This window comes from Rattus norvegicus, chromosome 11, assembly GCF_036323735.1.
Source record: "Rattus norvegicus strain BN/NHsdMcwi chromosome 11, GRCr8, whole genome shotgun sequence".
In the NCBI taxonomy this organism is placed as follows: Eukaryota; Metazoa; Chordata; class Mammalia; order Rodentia; family Muridae; genus Rattus; species Rattus norvegicus.
In genome coordinates, this window is record NC_086029.1 from 81576489 (window position 1) to 81595432 (window position 18944).

Here is an 18944-nt window from a genome sequence, read left to right on the forward strand (position 1 = left end):
CAGGGGTGGGAGTGAGAGAACAGGAGGCACAAAGCCATCAGGGAGTCTTCTCAACCTCCGCTCTCTCTCTCTCTCTCTCTCACACACACACACACACACACACACACACACACACACACACACGCCATCTCACACTGGGCAAGGGAGGGGCCGGACTTCGTGGGAGAGGAAGGTTCAGGGCAGAGTCGTAGCACAGCTGCAGCTTTGGGTGAGAATCCAGAATCAACATTACAATCAACATTACACTTTTCTCCATGCTATTATATGGTCCTTATTCTGACCGTGGACAGACCATAGTGGAGAAAATAAGAGTCTATCTGGGTCTCTAGGATACTGTTGACCTACAACTTGAGGGAGAATCCCACACATGGCCTGAAACTTTTATTTGACAACCTGTGGCTTCTGGGAGGAGTGTTATCCCCTGTGTGGAATCATTCCAACTCTTTTATAGGAACATCTATAGGAAGCTTGTAAAACTGCAGGAGGATTCCATATGGCTTTTCCAAACATCCTCAGTGTTAATTACCCTTTCTCCAACCCTCTCCTCTACCCTACCCTCCCCTCCCCAAGTTTCTCTCCCACCTAAACCTCTTTCTCCATGTTTCCCCTTTCCTTCTTTGACTCTGGCCTTTTTCCTAACACAGTATCGGGTTGTTTTTTTTTTTTAAGATTTATTCATTTATTTATATAAGTACACTGTAGCTGTCTTCAGACACACCAGAAGAGGGCATCAAATCCCATTACAGATGGTTGTGAGCCACCATGTGGTTGCTGGGAATTGTACTCAGGACCTCTGGAAGAGTAGTCGGGTGCTCTTAACCACTGAGCCATCTCTCCACCCCACCCCACCCCCGCCACAGTGTCGTTTTTATTCTAAAAGTTTTTATGGGTTTTAAAAATGAAGATTTACCTGCCTGAGTTGCTGATATTGACAGAACCTCCTTGGGAGGTCAGCCACTGGGTGAAGGCAGGCAGTGACAGAGAGGCAAAGACAAGAGGCCTCCCTGCCTGAAGGGACCTCCTGGCACAACTGCAGAGCTACACCGAGGACCCTTAGGAGGGCTGAAGTGAATTGGCACCATTGGGAGGCACAACTCCAGTGCATTGATGGCCTGTGTGTCTGTACAGATTGCTGCAGCATGACATGTCTGCTTTTACAGGTTAGTGTGTAACTGTACTTTTGGCTACTTTGTTCTTTTCCCTCTGCCGCCCTACTCCACCCTTATCCCTTCCAATCCCCTAACACTAGGTAGGAGAGAAAGAAGCTTAGAGGGAAAGGGAGCGTTGATAGTGTTAGATTAGGGGCAGCGAGTTCCTTGGAGACAAACACGATCTTCATCATCAGGATATCTCCAACCACCAGCCACCGACCACCAACCGCCAACCACCAATCAACCACCAACCACCAACCACCAACAAACCACCAACCACCAACCACCAATCAACCACCAACCACCAACCACCAATCAACCACCAACCACCACCCACCAACCACCAACAAACTACCAACCACCAACCACCAACCACCAATCAACCACCAACCACCAACCACCAATCAACCACCAACCACCAACCACCAATCAACCACCAACCACCAATCAACCACCAACCACCAATCAACCACCAACCACCAACCACCAATCAACCACCAACCACCAACCACCAATCAACCACCAACCACCAATCAACCACCAACCACCAACCACCAATCAACCACCAACCAACCACCAACCACCAACCACCAACAACCACCAACCACCACCCACCAACCACCAACCACCAACAAACTACCAACCATCAACCACCAACCACCACCCACCAACCACCAACCACCAACTACCAACCACCAATCAACCACCAACCACCAATCAACCACCAACCACCAACCACCAATCAACCACCAACCACCAACCACCAATCAACCACCAACCACCACCCACCACCCACCAACCACCAACCACCAACAAACTACCAACCACCAACCACCAACCACCAATCAACCACCAACCACCAACCACCACCAACCAACCACCAACCACCAACCACCAACCACCAATCAACCACCAACCACCAATCAACCACCAACCGCCAACCACCACCAACCACCAACCACCACCTACCAACCACCAACCACCAACAAACTACCAACCATCAACCACCAACCACCAACCACCAACCACCAACAAACTACCAACCATCAACCACCAACCACCAACCACCAACCACCAACAAACTACCAACCACCACCCACCAACAAACTACCAACCACCAACCACCAACCACCAACCACTAATGAACCACCGACCACCAACCACTAACAAACTACCAACCACCAACCACCAACAACGAACCACCAACAACCAACAAACCACCACCCACCAACCACCACCCACCAACCACCAACAACCAACGAACCACCAACCACCAACCACTAACCAACCACCAACCACCAACCACCAACCACCAACCACCACCCACCAACCAGCACCAACCACCAACCACCAACCACCAACCACCAACCACCAATCAACCACCAACCACCAACCACCAACCACCAACCACCAATCAACCACCAACCACTACCAGCAGCAGCAGCTTCCACAGCCTCTCGGGACTCTGGCATTTTTATACTCTCTTAAGAGTCTCCAGAATTCCAAATGTAAACTATCTCTGGCTGGCATAATCATACCCCTGCCAGAGCAGGAGACAAATCATAGTCAGCTGCTGTGGACAATCTGAAGCAGCCCTATATCACATACCTGGGATTAAAACAAAAGCACATTCATATAACATAACTGGGTTTTTGTTTTTGTTTTTGTTTTAAAAAAGAAATCAAAAGTCTCACTGCATTATAAAATGTTTGGTGGGGAGCTAGAGAGATGGCTCAGTAGTTAGAAGCCCTGGCTACTCTTGCAGAAGACCTGCACCTGGGTCTGGTTCCCAGCACACATATGGTACCTCACAACCATTGGTAAATCCAGTTCTAGGGATCCAACACCCTCTCTGGTCTCTGCAGGCTTCAGGCATGTACCTAGTACACAGATATACATGCAGGCAAAATCTGTCTCTGTCTCTCTCTCTCTGTCTCTCTGTCTCTGTCTCTGTCTCTGTCTCACAGACACACACACATCTCACACACACACACTCACACACACACACGTTTTTGATCTAAAAATAAAGTCTGAGGGGCTGAGAAGATGGTTCAGTCAATAAAACATTTGCTGAACAAACATAAGGACGACCTTCCTTTGACTAAAGCACATACACAAAAATGTAGGCATATAGGTACACCCTTATAATCCCAACCCTGGAGGGGTGGGGACAGGAGGAAACTCGCACCTTGCTAGTAAGTCATCAGGCCAGTACACCATAGTCAGCCAAGACCCCAGTAAGAGACACTGCCTCCCCAAAAGGTGCACAGCTCCTGAGGAACATCGGAGTTGATCTCACACAGGATTGAGAAGCGCTGCTCAACAGCGCCCCCTTCAGGTGCTGTGCGATGCTGGCAGAGCCCTTTGAGCAAAGAGGACCAAGAGAAGTTAGTACCTTCCCCATTTTGATGATATAAACTGTTAAAAGGCCTTTTTTTTCTTATACTTAACAAACTCTGCTTCTCATATCCAGCCAGTCCCCGCCTTCCTCCCTGACACAGCACTTCAGTCGTCCCCTCAATCCCACTGACCTTCTACTTTCCTCTGCCACTCCGTGACTAACTTCTGACGACAGGTTCTGACCCCACCCTCCCCCCCTACTCCCACTCCCGGTTTCTACTACTGCTTCTTCTCAAGATACTGCCCTAGCTACTCAATCTATTAAAATATGAGTCGCCACCCTGGAACTCAGGTTGCCATGGCCACCTATTCTTCCCATGAATGATCTACCAGCACTGTGCCTCTACCCAAGGAAAGGCCCAGCCTCTCTAGCCTGGGGCTCCTGGTCGAATGGAGCTACGCTGCCTACAAGGGCTGGTGAGCACCAGCTTCCTCCATCCCGGAGAGCCAGCCTCTGCACCTCAGGGCACCACCTGCCACTAGAGGGTGCCTTGAGGCCACACAGGCCTCTCTCTCCTTGGTGGTCCCCACCTGAAGGCAGCCAAAGTCTCCTGAAGGGCAGTAGATTAAGCCACCTCCTGCTTGGTGACAGAATAAAATATTCAGCTGAGGGAACGAGCACACAGACACTAACTCTAGGCCAACCTCCTTCTTCTCCATCTTACCTTTCATAGTTTTTAAAACTTTTCTTTCTTCTAAAATTGTATTTTCTGTTTGTTGTGTACATACCTAGATGCACACACACACATGCACACACACTCGAGAACAGACACTCACACACACTCATACACACACACTCACTCACATACACACTCACACATACACACACACTCACACACATACTCATACTCACACACTCACACACACTCGCACATACACTCTCACACATACACACACACTTATACTCACACACACACTCACACTCACACATACACTCTCACACATACACACTCACACATACACACATACATACACACATACACACACATACACACACTCATACACATACTTGTACATACACACACACTCATACTCACACACACACATACACGCACATTCATACACATACACACACTCATACACACACTCACACACACTCGCACATACACTCTCACACATACACACACACTCACACATACTCATACACATACACACACACTCACACACACACACACTCCACAGGAACTATGATTCTCTCCTACGATTAGCATTTCAGTACACTCACTGTCTTTCGCAAACTCAGTAATGAAAATAGAACAGCACGGGTCCAAAACAGGCACAGAGCAGAAGAAGTCAAGAAATGGCACGATTTTTCACATAGAAGCTAAGAGCAATGTTCAAAGGAGAGTCTCTTCCACAAATGTGCTGAGATTGCCACAGGCGGGAGAATGAAGTTACACTCTCTTCTCACACCACATACCCCATCTCAGGGTGGATTAAAGGCTGAAATTCTAGACCTGAAGCCACAAAACTACTAGATGAAAACGCGAAGAGATTTCTATGATTTCTGGGCCTTGTTTTTCCCCCAGCCATGACCCCAAGAACAAAATGAACAAAAGCAAAAGTGAACAAGACAGATTGTACGTCAACCAAAAACCCCTGCAGGGCAGAGCAAATAACCCAGGCCAGGGAGGGCAAATAGCTGTGGGCTGTAAACCCGATACTGGGCTTCTATGCAAAATCTCTACAGAAGTCAAATGGCTCAATCATGAAAACAAATGCCCCGATTTAAAAATAGACAGAGAATCTGAGTAAGCACTTCTCAGATGTGTGAATGCAAATAGCCGGTGGACATTTAGGAATGAGCTCAACACTACCAACAGCCAGCAAATAAACTCTAAAACCACAATGAACTAAGGCCAAACTCATTAGAACAGCTATTATCGGGCTGGAGAGATGGCTCAGCGGTTAAGAGCACTGGTTGCTCTTCCAGAGGCCATGAGTTCAATTCCCAGCAACCACATGGTGGCTCACAACCATCTGTAATGAGATCTGATCTGATGCCCTCTTCTGGCCTGCAGTCACATATGCAGGCAGAATGCTGTACATAAAATTTAAAAAAAAAAAACAGCTATTATCTTTGTGTTAACTTTTTTTTTTTCTTTTTTCTTTTTTTCCAGAGCTGGGGACCGAACCCAGGGCCTTGCGCTTGCTAGGCAAGTGCTCTACCACTGAGCTAAATCCCCAACCCCAACAGATTATCAATGAGAAGAAAGGCAAGCGTTGGTGAGGAGGTGGAGAAAAGGGAGCCCTTGCACATGCTCATCGGGGATGAGAGTTAGCACAGCCATCACGGAGAACCATGCAGATTCCTCAAGAAAGTAAGGGCTATAACCACCGGACTTGGCAATCTCAGTGCAGGCAGGCGTTTGTCCAAAGGATGTCAGACTAGGATGGTGAAGAGACATCTACACTCTATGCCTATTGCCACAGAATTTGCCACAGCCAAGAAATGGAAGGGACCTCACGTATCCTTTACGAGAGGAGAGTTGAATAAGCATACAGGAGACGGATACAGTAGATGTGGTACGTATATGAACAGAAGAACACACTAATCAGTCATACAAACGAAATGTCTTCTGCAGCAACATGGGTGAACCCGGAGGATGCTGTGTTAAGTGACACAGAAAAACAAACTCACACTTACACAGCCTCTAAAATCATCAAACATATACAAGCCCACAGTCTAATGGTGGATGCTAAAGGCTCAGCTTGCCCGGGTTAAGGATGTGTTGACTAAAGGACACGAAATGTCAATAAAATTAGAGAAATTCCAATAAAATTGTGCGGTTCAAGAGAGCTGTATCTGTATCATGATGACCATAGTTAGTACACCATGTTATATGCTTGGAAACTGCTAAAACAACACACTTAAGTATTCTCTCTACAAAGAATTATAAAACGTGAATTAATATCATTGCGATGTAGCCATTTCATGATAACCCCATCTGTTAAAACACTAAGTTGTATTGTGTAAGTCTAAGTGATTTTGTCAGCGACAGGATATTGCTGGATATAGTAGAACATAACTTTTTTAAAGATTTATTTATTTATTATATATGAGTACACTGTAGCTGTCTTCAGACACACCAGAAGAGGGCATCAGATCCCATTACAGATGGTTGTGAGCCACCATGTGGGTGCTGGGAATTGAACTCAGGACCTCTGGAAGAGCAGTCAGTGCTCTTAACCGCTAAGCCGTAATCTCAGAGGCAGGAAAATCTCTGTGGGCTCCAGGAGAGCCAGGGATTCAGTGAGACGCTGTCTCGAAAAATAAAAATAAATGAATTATCCCACTCCTAGGTGCATTTCCAAAGAATTCCCATCCTACCTCAGACACCTGCACACTCATACTCACCGGTTTCATTCATAACAGTTAGAAAATGGGAACAGCCCGGATGTCCACCAGTGGGCGGGTAGATAATAAAAAGTGGGGTTGGGGATTTAGCTCAGCGGTAGAGCGCTTGCCTAGCGAGCACAAGGCCCTGGGTTCGGTCCCCAGCTCCGAAAAAAAGAAAAAAAGAGTGATATTAAACACATACATATGTACAATGGCCTTTGATTCAGCTGTAAGAAAATGTGAAATTTATATGACAATGAATGGAACTGGAAACTGTTTATAAGTGAGGTAACCCCACGCTGAGACTGCCAGAGGCTGTATCTTCTCTCTAGGTGGATTCTAGCTTCAGATTTTTAGATTTGTGTGTTTACGTTGGAGTAGAAGTCAGAGATCAATGCTAGCAGCAAACCACTGAACTGAGAACGGGACCATCATTGGAGGAATTAGAGAAAGGATTGAAAGAGCTGAAGGGGCTCGAGACCCCATATGAACAACAATGCCAACCAACCAGAGCGTCCAGGGACTAAACCACTACCCAAAGACTATACATGGACCGAGCCAGGGCTCCAACTGCATACGTAGCAGAGAATAGCCTTGTTGGGCACCAGTGGAAGGGGAAGCCCTTGGTCCTGCCAAGGTTGGACCCCCAGTGCAGGGGAATGTCAGGGCTGGGGGTGGGAAGGAGAGGTGGATGGGGGAAGGACTCTTATGGGGGAGGTGGAGAGGATAAGGGGCTTATGGACAGGAAAGCAGGAAAGGGAATAACATTTGAAATGTAAATAAAGAAATATGTCCAATAAAAAAATATAAATAAATAAAAAGAAGTCAGAGATCTAGAAAGGGGTAATGGAGTGGAGGGGGTACTGGGGGGAGTACTTGAAAACATGCCATGTGAAAATAAAAATAGAGAATATTGGGGACAGAAAAAGTAAGGATAAGGGTGGGCAAGGGGGAGAGGAAGGGATCAGGAAAGGGTTAACCAAAATTAAGATTTATAGCAACGGACATGATTTCCTTCCTGTGAAGCCAGCCTTGAATCCCATCTGAAAGCTACTTTACCCCCTAAAACAGGAACCCCACTATAGTACCAGGAGGCACATCTTGCAGGCTGGTTGGCATGTAGCATGCCGGCTAGCACCCTCCAGCACCGTGAAAGGCAGCCGGGAGAGAACTTTCCAGATCAGTTCCAGCTGTGTTTCTTTCTTTCCTACGAGCGATTATCCCTTCTTATTGGAAATCTTGCGATAGGCATTGTTAGTCTATTGTACAGATGATAAAATCAAGCAGGAAGGGTAGCTCGAGTCGTGCGTCTGCACCAGAGACAGGGTTAGAAATAAAGGCTGTGGGCACAGACAGCAGTGTCCCACCAGACTGGCTCAGCACGACATAGGAATGGCGGTGTTAGAAAAAACTAGTTAGTGTTTTAGGGACTCGAGGCGCTTACTGAGCAGTGGGTGGTGTGAGCTCAGGGACCTAGATTGGGCATAGCCAAGGGGAGCTAGCCAGGCAGACATTGAACGTGGGTGCTGTGAGCATATTAGCGTGTAGTAATATCCGGAGGCGCTAAACTTCTGTCTATGTAAGGATCTGAAAAAAAAAAAATGCAGAGGGATTGGGGCAGAGGAAGGGAAATGAGCTATATAACCAAAGTCATGTAGCAGAGGCAGAATCAAGACTTTACTCTACCTCTACCTAGCTCCCAGAAGGCACTGTCTTTCCCAAAGAGCAATATGGAGAGCCACAGAGGTGACTGACCCTGCAATCAAGTGTGCGCTATTCAACCCCAGAATCCACCTTAGAAAAAGCCAGGTATGGTAATCCTAGTACTGGGAGGACAGCGACTAGAGGGACCCCTTGTGCTTGCTGGCCACCTAGCCTAGGCTAACTGGTGAGTCCCAGGCTAGTAAATGATTCTGTCTCAAAAACACAGAGTGAAGAGCTGGAGAGATAGCTCAGCAGCTAAGAGCACTCACTGTCTCTCCAGAGGACCTGGGTTCGGTTCCTAGCACCCACCGCCCATATGGAGGCTCACAACTACCTGTCACTCCAGAAGAGCCAATGCCACATACACATGTACCTTCAGAAGCACACACGTAAAACAAAACACTTTTGAGGGGCACCCAAGGCTTATCCCTGACTACCACACACACATTTGCACATGCACACACATACAAGGAGGACTATGGCTTACAAATCCTCTGTCAGATGGGTATATGGAGGGTAGAGGAAGGGTGTTCTAGGCAATGGGAACAGAGTTAGCAAAGTACAGATGTGTGACAATGGTTATGATAAAAGATATGAGGGGGTGAGGGGGTGTGCCTTTGGTGGGCCCATGGACCTCTAAGAAAAACCTGGGGGAAGAAGGGAGAAAGTGGAGGGCAGGGGGACCTGGGGGAAGAAAAGAGGAAGAAGGAGGGAGGGAGGAGAGGGAAGGGGGGAACAAAGGGGAAAGAGGGGGAGAAGGGGAGGGAGGGGGACAGAGAGAGCGAGAGAGACAGAGAGACAGAGACAGAGACAAAGAGACAGAGAGACAGAGACAGAGGCAGAGAGACAGACACAGAGAGACAGAGAGACAGAGGCAGAGAGACAGACACAAAGAGACAGAGAGACAGAGGCAGAGAGACAGACAGAGAGACAGAGATACAGAGACAGACAGGCAGAGAGACAGAGGCAGAGAGACAGAGACAGAGGCAAAGAGACAGAGAGACAGAGAGACAGAGACAGAGACAGAGAGACAGAGACAGAGAGACAGAGACAGAGGCAGAGAGACAGACAGAGAGACAGAGATACAGAGACAGACAGGCAGAGAGACAGAGGCAGAGAGACAGAGACAGAGAGACAGAGACAGAGGCAAAGAGACAGAGAGACAGAGACAGAGGCAGAGAGACAGAGAGACAGAGAGACAGAGGCAGAGAGGCAGAGACAGAGAGACAGAGGCAGAGAGGCAGAGACAGAGAGACAGAGGCAGAGAGGCAGAGACAGAGAGACAGAGGCAGAGAGACAGAGACAAAGAGACAGAGACAGAGAGACAGAGACAGAGGCAAAGAGACAGAGAGACAGAGACAGAGGCAAAGAGATAGAGAGACAGAGAGACAGAGGCAAAGAGACAGAGAGACAGAGATTTGGGATGATAGCTGGGGTCTTTTATCCACAGCACACACCTGTCGCTATTGGCATGGTGGTGACTTGGGCAGCTGCTAGGTCCCTGAGAACAGGCCAATGGAATGGCCTGTACACAACAACAAGAAGTTGTTAGCAAAGCAAGCAGGCCAAGCCACACAGGTTTAGCACCCCATTCCAAGTCATTCCATCAGTGCTTTGCATCAGAGCCTCTCTGAATTCCACTTAACCACTCCAAGGAAGGAGTTACTGGGGTTGGTCCCTCTAGGCTCCTGAATGCACACTGGGGCTCAGTGAGGTAAACCAGTTACCCTCTGCCTCCATGAGACCAGAATGGGGTCTAGTAATGAGCAGAGTCAGCCTGGCCCATGGTGTCCTAAGTCCCAAGTGGGCCTTGTGCTGCGGACGGAGCTCCTGAGACAGCGGCCAGCCTGTTGTAACTGGCTGGGTGAGAGGCAGTCTGACTCTTTTTTTTTTTTTAATATTTTATTTATTTATTATATATGAGTACATTGTAGCTGTCTTCCGACACACCAGAAGAGGGCATCAGATCTCATTACAGATGGTTGTGAGCCACCATGTGGTTGCTGGGATTTGAACTCAGGACCTCTGGAAGAGCAGTCAGTGCTCTTAACCGCTGAGCCACCTCTCCAGCCCCGGCAGTCTGACTCTTGATCTTAGGAGCTCTGTATGTGGGAGCTGCTTTGGTTCAAGGGTCAGAGAGGTCTCCATAGCTAGAGTCTTCCGCTGTGCGACCGGAGGCCAGAGTGGGGGCAGATGCTCCCCGCTCCAGGTCTACCAGCCTGGCCAGTCTCTTCCTGCTCAGTCGTCAGGCTTTGGGGCACGCTGGGTGAATCTAATCCTGGAGGGTGCCAGCCCAGTAGGAATTTGGGGCTGGGACTGAGACAACCCAGGTGCCAAGAGGAACAAGGAAGCAAGGAGATGTCTCAAGTTAAGTTTCCACCTAGGCTGCTCTGAGACGTGCGGTGCGTGGGAAATGAGCCATGATGGTTTCTGTGGGAAGCTGGGCCAGCAGTGATGAACTTGCTCTGACTCCTGTCTGCTGGGTGGAGGCCAGAGCCCGTGTGTTCTGGTCTCCTGGCTACACGGAGGACAAGGGATGAGCTGTCAGAAGTGAGGAGGGATACCCTGTGGAAGGGGCTCACAGGTCCCTGTGACTTCACACAACCACGAAGGGCCAAAGTAACAGGACTAGGACAATGGTTGAAGGGACATCCGTATGGGAAAATGGGGCACACAGGTGCCCACATTCCCCACCCACACATCCAAGGTCATCCTAAGCAGAGTTGAGGCTGCTATGCAGCCCTCTCAGGCAAGCACCTGCCTCTCCTCCAGCCTAGCAGCTGGCTGCACCCCACCACCAGCTGCTTACCCACCAGGTCCTGCCACCCTCCTGTCGGGTGCCTGCTCCACCTGCTTGTGTAATTGCTGGTCTCTGTGATCAGCTCTCCCGCTTCTGAGCCATGCCTTTCTCTGATCTCCTTCCCACTGTGCCTCTGGCTTTCTGCCATTGCTAACATGGCTGCCCCATGATGACTCCTTTAACCCAGAGCAATGTTCAAGGGAACATTAACGAAGATCTCATGCTGCATAAACTCTATAGAGTCCAAAAGTCCCTGCGGGAGGTAAGGGGAAGATTCCAGATGGGGTCTGCTCCCCGCCCAGGAGCAAAGTCGGGTCTCTCTGGGGCAATCATTTCTGCTTCTGAGATCCACTCTAGGCAAGCTTGTTAACTCCCAGTACAACATAGAACTCCTAAATAGCCAAATGCTTGTTGCTTCTTCTCCCTGTGGGGCTCTCTGAATCTTTTTGGGGCTGCCCCTCCTGTGAGGATTAGTACCCCTGAGAGGGGTAAGGACTCCCCCTTAAACAACTTCTGGGGGTTGGGGATTTAGCTCAGCGGTAGAGCGCTTGCCTAGCGAGCGCAAGGCCCTGGGTTCGTCCCCAGCTCCGAAAAAAAAAAAGAAAAAAAAAAAAAAAACTACTTCTGGATATCTGAAGATAAGATAGTTTAACAAGCCTAGAGGGCAGAGTGAGGTACATTTCCCAGAGCAGAGCACTTTTACGTGAGCTACTTTCCCTAAAGAATTCCAGTTAGGTAAGCTGCAGGGAGCTGCTGCTTGGCTAGACCTGGGAATCTACAGCACGCGCTCAAGTAAAGGAAAGGCTAGAGAAATCGTGCAGAAGCACTGACCTCCTTAGCTCTATGCACGGGGAAGGCTGGTCGGCCAGCACCGGCCCCACTCTGAGGAGTGCAGACGGGGGTGCCCGTGCCCACAGCTTCTTCCCACTGGCCCATCCTCTTGGTTCCTGTCCTTCCATGGCCACCACAAAGGCAAACTCTTCACACTTGGTGTTAGCATCATCTACGCTGGGCCAGGTCTTGCCGCTCCCACATGCTGTCTGCCACAAGGTTTCCTGTGCTTCAGGCGCTTCTGCGCCTGCGCTGGAACAGGGAGGACACTCTTGAAATAGGCCGAAGGAGTTCCAGAGATAACCCCAAACTACAGGAGCCCTGAGCTCATGAAATGAAGGTGTCTTCAAAGGGTTTAGATGTACAGGTGTGGCGCCACAGCCAAGTTTTGGGGCGAGGTGTGCAGAGAGCCAACCTTGTCCTGCTATGCAGCAAATGGAATCCAGACCATCAAGGCAATCCGGAAGTGAGGGGGAGGGGCTCTCAAGGAATGATGAGGCTGATCTGACTTGTAAAAACAGACCAACTGTGTATGCTGGGATTGCTCAGTAGGGAGGGGTTCAGACCAACACAACCCTCCTTTATTGTTTTCAGTAAGCCTTCTCAGCCACAGGAAGGGGAACCATTGTAAGGACAAATGGGTAGAAGGAGCCAGGAGTGGGTGACAATGCTACTCTGTGACAGGCAGCTGCTTGCTGCGCAGCGTGGCCGTCGCTGGGAGCCTGTCGTCAATGTCCCACCACGGCTGAGTGCCCTGTGGATGGCGTGCAGAGACTGAGGCCCAGAAGACAAAGGACAGGTCTCATATTTAGCTTGACACAGGGCCTTCGGGGAGAGCAGGACCTGTGTAGTGTGGAACCTAAGAAGTTCTGAGGCAGGATGCTGGCCCGACCACCAGAGCGGCAGCGTCTGTTGTGGTGAGGAGATGGGACCTAATCAGTCTTTTCTCTAGACCTCCAGGAAATGGCTGCAACTGACTTTACTTCTCGTTTGGGTCTGTACCCACACACACATGGGTCTGCCTAACATCTTCTCCTCATAGGTTGTTTTTCCTTAGAGGCACCATTGTTACCTTTGTAGCTGGCATAAGGGGACATCTTTAGGTCACCAGTGGCACACCTTTAATCCCAGTGTTTGGGAGGCAGAAGCAGGTGGAACTCTGAGAGTCTGAGGACAGCCTGGTCCACAGAGCTAGTTCTAGACCAACCAGAGCTACACAGAGAAACTCCGTCTCCAAAAAAAAAAAAAAAAAAAAGGTATTATTCTGCGGCCTCATTATTGAAGTGGTAAAACTGTGGTCCAGGGGACTGAAGAAGGCTCCTCACAGTCACATCTAGAACCTTCTATGATGAGCGCAACACACCCTACACTCAGGTTTCACTGTCTCTGTGTTTGGCTTCCCATATATGAAACGCAGTATAGGATTAACTGAAAGGCCAGTGACTGCAGTGTCTCTTTAGCTGGCTGTTCTGTAATATTAGCAGGGATTATTATTATTATTATTATTATTATTATTATTATGCGTGTGCATACGTGTGTGTGAGTGTGAGTGTGAGTGTACTTACAGGTCACAGTGAATGGGTGGGGATCAAAGAGTAACGCACAGGATGGTTGTCTCTCCCACCATGTACTTGAGGGACTGAACTCAAATCTTCAGGCTTTCGTGGAAAGTGTTTTACCCACCGAGCCATCTCTGGCCCAGAATCTGCTTTTGTTTGTTTGGTTTTGTTTGTTTGAGACAAGGTTTCCCTGTGTAGCCCTGGCTGTCCTGAAACTCACTCTGTAGACCAGGCTGGCCTCAAACTCACAGAGATCCCCCTGCTTCTGACTCCCAAACTCTGGGATTAAAGGCCTGCACCACCACTGCCGGGCGCAGGGTAGGTATTTTTATGTTTGCTTCTAATCGTGTCAGTCCAATGGAAAGAAGTTGCCACCATGACAGGACCAAGTTTGCCAAAGATTGGTTGGAAGGAATAATGCTAAAAGGAGGAGAAGAATGATAGATTAGCACGACAGTAACTCCTAGAGTCAGGCAGGGACTTGGAGATGAGCAGGTGGCTGTGGCTTGGGACATTTCATGAGCTTGGAGTAGGTGTTGGCAAGAACTACAGCCAGCTATGGGCTCCCAGGTTTACTGGGGTCTTAGCTGAAGGCACGATCCTCACATCACATGATCCTGACAACATAGCAGCTGTGGAGAAGGGAGAGGGAGGGAGGGAGGGAGGGAGGGAGAGAGAGAGAGAGAGAGAGAGAGAGAGAAGAGGGGACAGGGAACAGGGGGAAGGGGGAGGGGGAAGGGGGAGGGGAGAGGGGAAACGGGAGAGAGGAGAGAGGAGAGAGGGGACAGGGGAGAGGGGAGAGGGGAAACAGGAGAGAGGAGAGAGGAGAGAGGGGACAGGGGAGAGGGGAGAGAGGAGAGAGGAGAGAGGGGACAGGGGACAGGGGAGAGAGGACAGAGGACAGAGGACAGAGGACAGAGGAGAGAGAATATCAAGGCAGAGGCTTGATATACCCTAATCCCTGAAGTGCCATTCTTCCATTCTGACAGCCACAGAGACCTTGTTCCCTATAGGGCTCTTCTGAGCCTCCCACAGGCTGGGAGACAGAGACTGTGGGACGATCTTCATCCCGTGACCCATCTGTGAGGGAAGGGGAAAAACGGGGACTGTGGGACAGCCAGACCCTAACTCTAGCTCAGTTCTAAGGACATCTCCATCAGTACAGTATCTGAACACTTGTCCGCAGATGCTGCTGGAGGTGTCACGTGACTTGTAGACAGGTGCCTACATAGTATACTCGCTGTGCCCAGGCCTGGCTTAGAGTGGCCACAGGAGGCACTGTATTGGGAAAGAGGTGGTAATTATTCCCTCCAACCAATCTTTGGCAAACTTGGTCCTGTCATGGTGGCAACTTCTTTCCATTGAACTGACACGATAAGAAGCAAACATAAAATTACCTAATCCTGCGCCCAGCAGTGGTGGTGCACGCCTTTAATCCCAGAGTTTGGGAGTCAGAGGCAGGGGGATCTCTGTGAGTCCCAGGTCAGCCTGGTCTACAGAGTGAGCTCCAGGGCAGCCAGCGCTACACAGAAAAACCGTCTCAAACAAACAAAACCTGGGGTGCCGTGCTCCTGCTATGGGAACTGTTAAACGGACACTTTCATGATGGCTACTATACCAAAGTGTCTTACCCAGCCACGTGGCACATAAATCAAGCAAAGATATTGCTTATCAAAAGGCAGCACATGAGGACTAGAGAAACAGCTCAGAGGCTAAGAGCACTGGCCACTCTTCCAGAGGACCCATGTTCAAGTCCCAGAAACCACATAGCGGTTCACGACCATCTGTAATTCCAGCCCCAGGGGATGCCACACAGGCACTGCACACAGACATGCATACAAGCAAAACACTCATACACATAAAATAATTAAAAATGTAAGATAACACAGCTGAGGACTAAACGTGGTGACTTATACCTGTAATCTCCACTCTCTAAAGGCTGATACGACAGGGGGATCATGAGTTTGAAGTGAGCTCATAAGATCCTGCCTCAAAAGAAACCAACAACGTAAGACAGAAGACATTTGTATTGTGGAGAAGATTGAAGTCAGGAGTCCTGCAAATCACAGGCCCATGCTTAGCTGTTCCAGCCACATGGTTTCTAGGGATCAGCTCTGCATAAACCTGGGAGGCACCCACCAGGTCTTCCCAGCATCCCCAGCCTGAGTAACCCAGAGGGCAGAAAGGTTTCTTTAGCAAATGGGACTCTTCAGATGCTCTTCAAAACCAGCTTAGTCAAGAAAAGAATGGGGCAGGGGCTGGGGATTTAGCTCAGTGGTAGAGCGCTTACCTAGGAAGCGCAAGGCCCTGGGTTCGGTCCCCAGCCCCCAGCTCCGAAAAAAAGAACCAAAAAAAAAAAAAAGAAAAGAAAAGAAAAGAATGGGGCATGCTCTCTGGCAAAGGGTACTGCTTAGCAAATATGCCGGTCTCCTGCCTCCCCACCCTTGAGAGGTGAGGCAGGGGCATCCATGTAGCCCAAGGAGGCAAGTTGTTGGTCACCCCCAGTTACCCACTCTGGAAGCTCTCTGGACCCAGCGTTGCCCCTCCACTGTGCTGGATTCCCATCTGGAGGGCACTGGGGAGAGAAGTTGGGTAGTCTGTCAGCATGATCAGGTCTGGAACAGGTGGAAGAAGAATCCAGTGGCAGGAAGAAGGATGGACGGCAAGGGAAGCCTAGCCCACAACTCTCGCTTCCCGTCTTAGTCTGGTTTCTGTTACTATAGAAAAATACCTGAGGCCAAGTAATTTATAAAGAACAGAAAGTTACTTGGCTCTAGAGACTGGGAAACTCAAGACCCCAGTGTCCAACATCTGCTTGGAATCTGGTAAGGTCTGTCTTTCTGTGCAACATGAGGTAGGACAGGTTGTTCTCAATATGCGAACTTTGCAGGGAACACATTCAAAATAGCACTTCCTCTCCTCCCCAGAGACGCTCACCTCACATCTAGGAGGACGGTGGGGAGGGAAACTGCACAGCACTCTTACTTACCACCAAGACAGGTCTAAATTACCTGCAAAATCAGTCAGTCATTCATTCATTCATTCAGTCAGTCAGTCAGTCAATATCTCTCCCTCCTCTCTTTAAAAAATAAATGAGGGCTGGAGAGATGGCTCAGTGGTTAAGAACACTGACTGCTCTTCCAGAGGTCCTGAGTTCAATTCCCAGCAACCACATGGTGGCTCATGACCATCTGTAATGGGATCCGATGGCCTCCTCTGGTGTGTCTGAAGACAGCGACAGTGTACTCATATACATTAAATAAATAAATTTAAAAAAAGGAAAAGTATTAAAAAATAAAATAAAATAAATGAAACATACAAATACAGAAAATCTGCGAATAAAAGGAAGATCACATACAACCCACTTTCCTTTTTTTTTCTTGCTGTTTCAAAAGCTTTATTTTTACTTGATCCAAGACTTGGGAGAGGCCCCAGGGAGGTTCCAAAGCTGCCTGGTGGCTTGAGAGGTTCACTCAGGTGGAGGTCCTGAGGCAGCCGGCCTGCCGGTGCAGAGCAGAGGAGGGAGCCCCTTGGAAGGCTCAGAGGCCTCATAGCTGTGCTTGAGACCGAGGCACTCAACGAGGCACTCGCCCAGAGATGCCTAGGCCACGCCAGTCTGTGTTGACGACCCACTTTTCTACAAATAACTTTAATATATTTCTGCTTCTGGTTTTTACGTTCTTGTGTATGTTATTAACCCCTTTCTATCGGTGAGCTAGGTGCCATTTATATTCTGTTGTTTTATTTACTGTATTAAGCATGTATTAGCACATGTCTTTAAAATTAAAGATGTACGTGGGTGTGAGTGTGTGTGTTTGAGAGTGTGAGTGTGTGTGAGTGCGTGAGTGTGTGAGTGTGTATGTGTGAGTCTCTGTGTGTGTGAGTGTGAGTGTATGAGTGTATGTGTTTGAGAGTGAGTGTGTGTGTGTGAGTGAGTCTGTGTGTGTGAGTGTATGAGTGTGTGTGAGTGTATGAGTGTGTGTGTTTGAGAGTGTGAGTGTGTATGTGTGAGTTTCTATGTGTGTGAATGTGAGTGTGTGTGTTTGAGAGTGTGTGTGTGTATGAATGTGTGAGTCTGTGTGTGTGTATATGTGAGTGTGTGTGTTTGAGAGTGTGTGTGTGTGTTTGAGAGTGTGAGTGTGTATGTGTGAGTTTCTGTGTGTGTGAATGTGAGTGTGTGTGTTTGAGAGTGTGTGTAAGTGTGTGTGAGTGTGTGTCTCTGTGTGTGTGAGTGTGTGTGAGTGTGTGAGTGTGAGAATCTGTGTGTGTGTTTGAGAGTATGAGTGTGTGTGTTTCTGTGTGTGTGAATGTGAGTGTTGTTTGAGAGAGAGTGTGTATGTGTGTGTTTCTGTGTGTGTGAATGTGAGTGTATGTTTGAGAGAGAGAGAGAGAGAGAGAGAGAGAGAGAGAGAGAGAGAGAGAGAGAGAGAGAGAGAGTGATATGCATGTGAGGTCCACAGAAACCAGCAGAGGGCGTCAGATCCCCCTGGAGTTGGAGTTGTGGGTAGTTATGAGCTACAATAGCCTGATCAAACCTTGTTTGATCTCAGAAGGGAAGCAGGGCCAAGCTCAGTAATATTTGAATGAGAGAATAAGTTCACCTTCCTAAACAAACAAACAAAACAAAGAAAAAAAAATCAAAATCCACACCTGCTTAACTCCTGTTCTCTGCCTCCTTCTTGCAGCCACAATACCTTTTTTGCTACTATGAGAAATTTGTCTTCTGAAGATGATGTATGTTTTATAAAATATTAATCTTTGCTGGATTAAAAACAAAACTTGGCTGGGCACGATGGCAAATGTGGGTGGGTGGGGGGAGGGGAAGGGGCTGGAGAATCAAGGTCCCCTTCAGCTACACCTGCTGTTGGAGGCCAGCTTGGACTATAATAGAGCCTTTCTCAAACAAACAACAAACAAACAAAACAGGAAAGAAGTGGGGTGTCGGGGTGAATGCCTTTAATCTCAGCAGCCCGCAGTGGAGGATCTCACAGCCAGGTCTCTAGAGAAAGTTCCAGGCCGGCAGGGGCTGTATAGTGAGCCCCTGTCTCAAGACAAAAGCAAAAATGAGGAAAGCCCAAGCCCACCCTGGCTGGGGACCTGCACACAGGACACAGAGGACACTGGCCCTGCACAGTGCCTGGCCTGCCAGGCGGTGATCA

General features: G+C 48.8%; 1 long non-coding RNA gene across 1 annotated transcript; it reads right to left on the bottom strand.

Annotated features, from left to right (window-relative positions):
- Positions 1-10478: 10478 nt before the first annotated feature.
- LOC134481086 (uncharacterized) lies at positions 10479-15137 on the bottom strand. Its single transcript, XR_010056304.1, has 2 exons — positions 12227-15137; positions 10479-11113 (listed from the first exon to the last, which is right to left on the bottom strand). It is a non-coding gene; the product is annotated as an uncharacterized LOC134481086 (long non-coding RNA).
- Positions 15138-18944: the final 3807 nt, after the last annotated feature.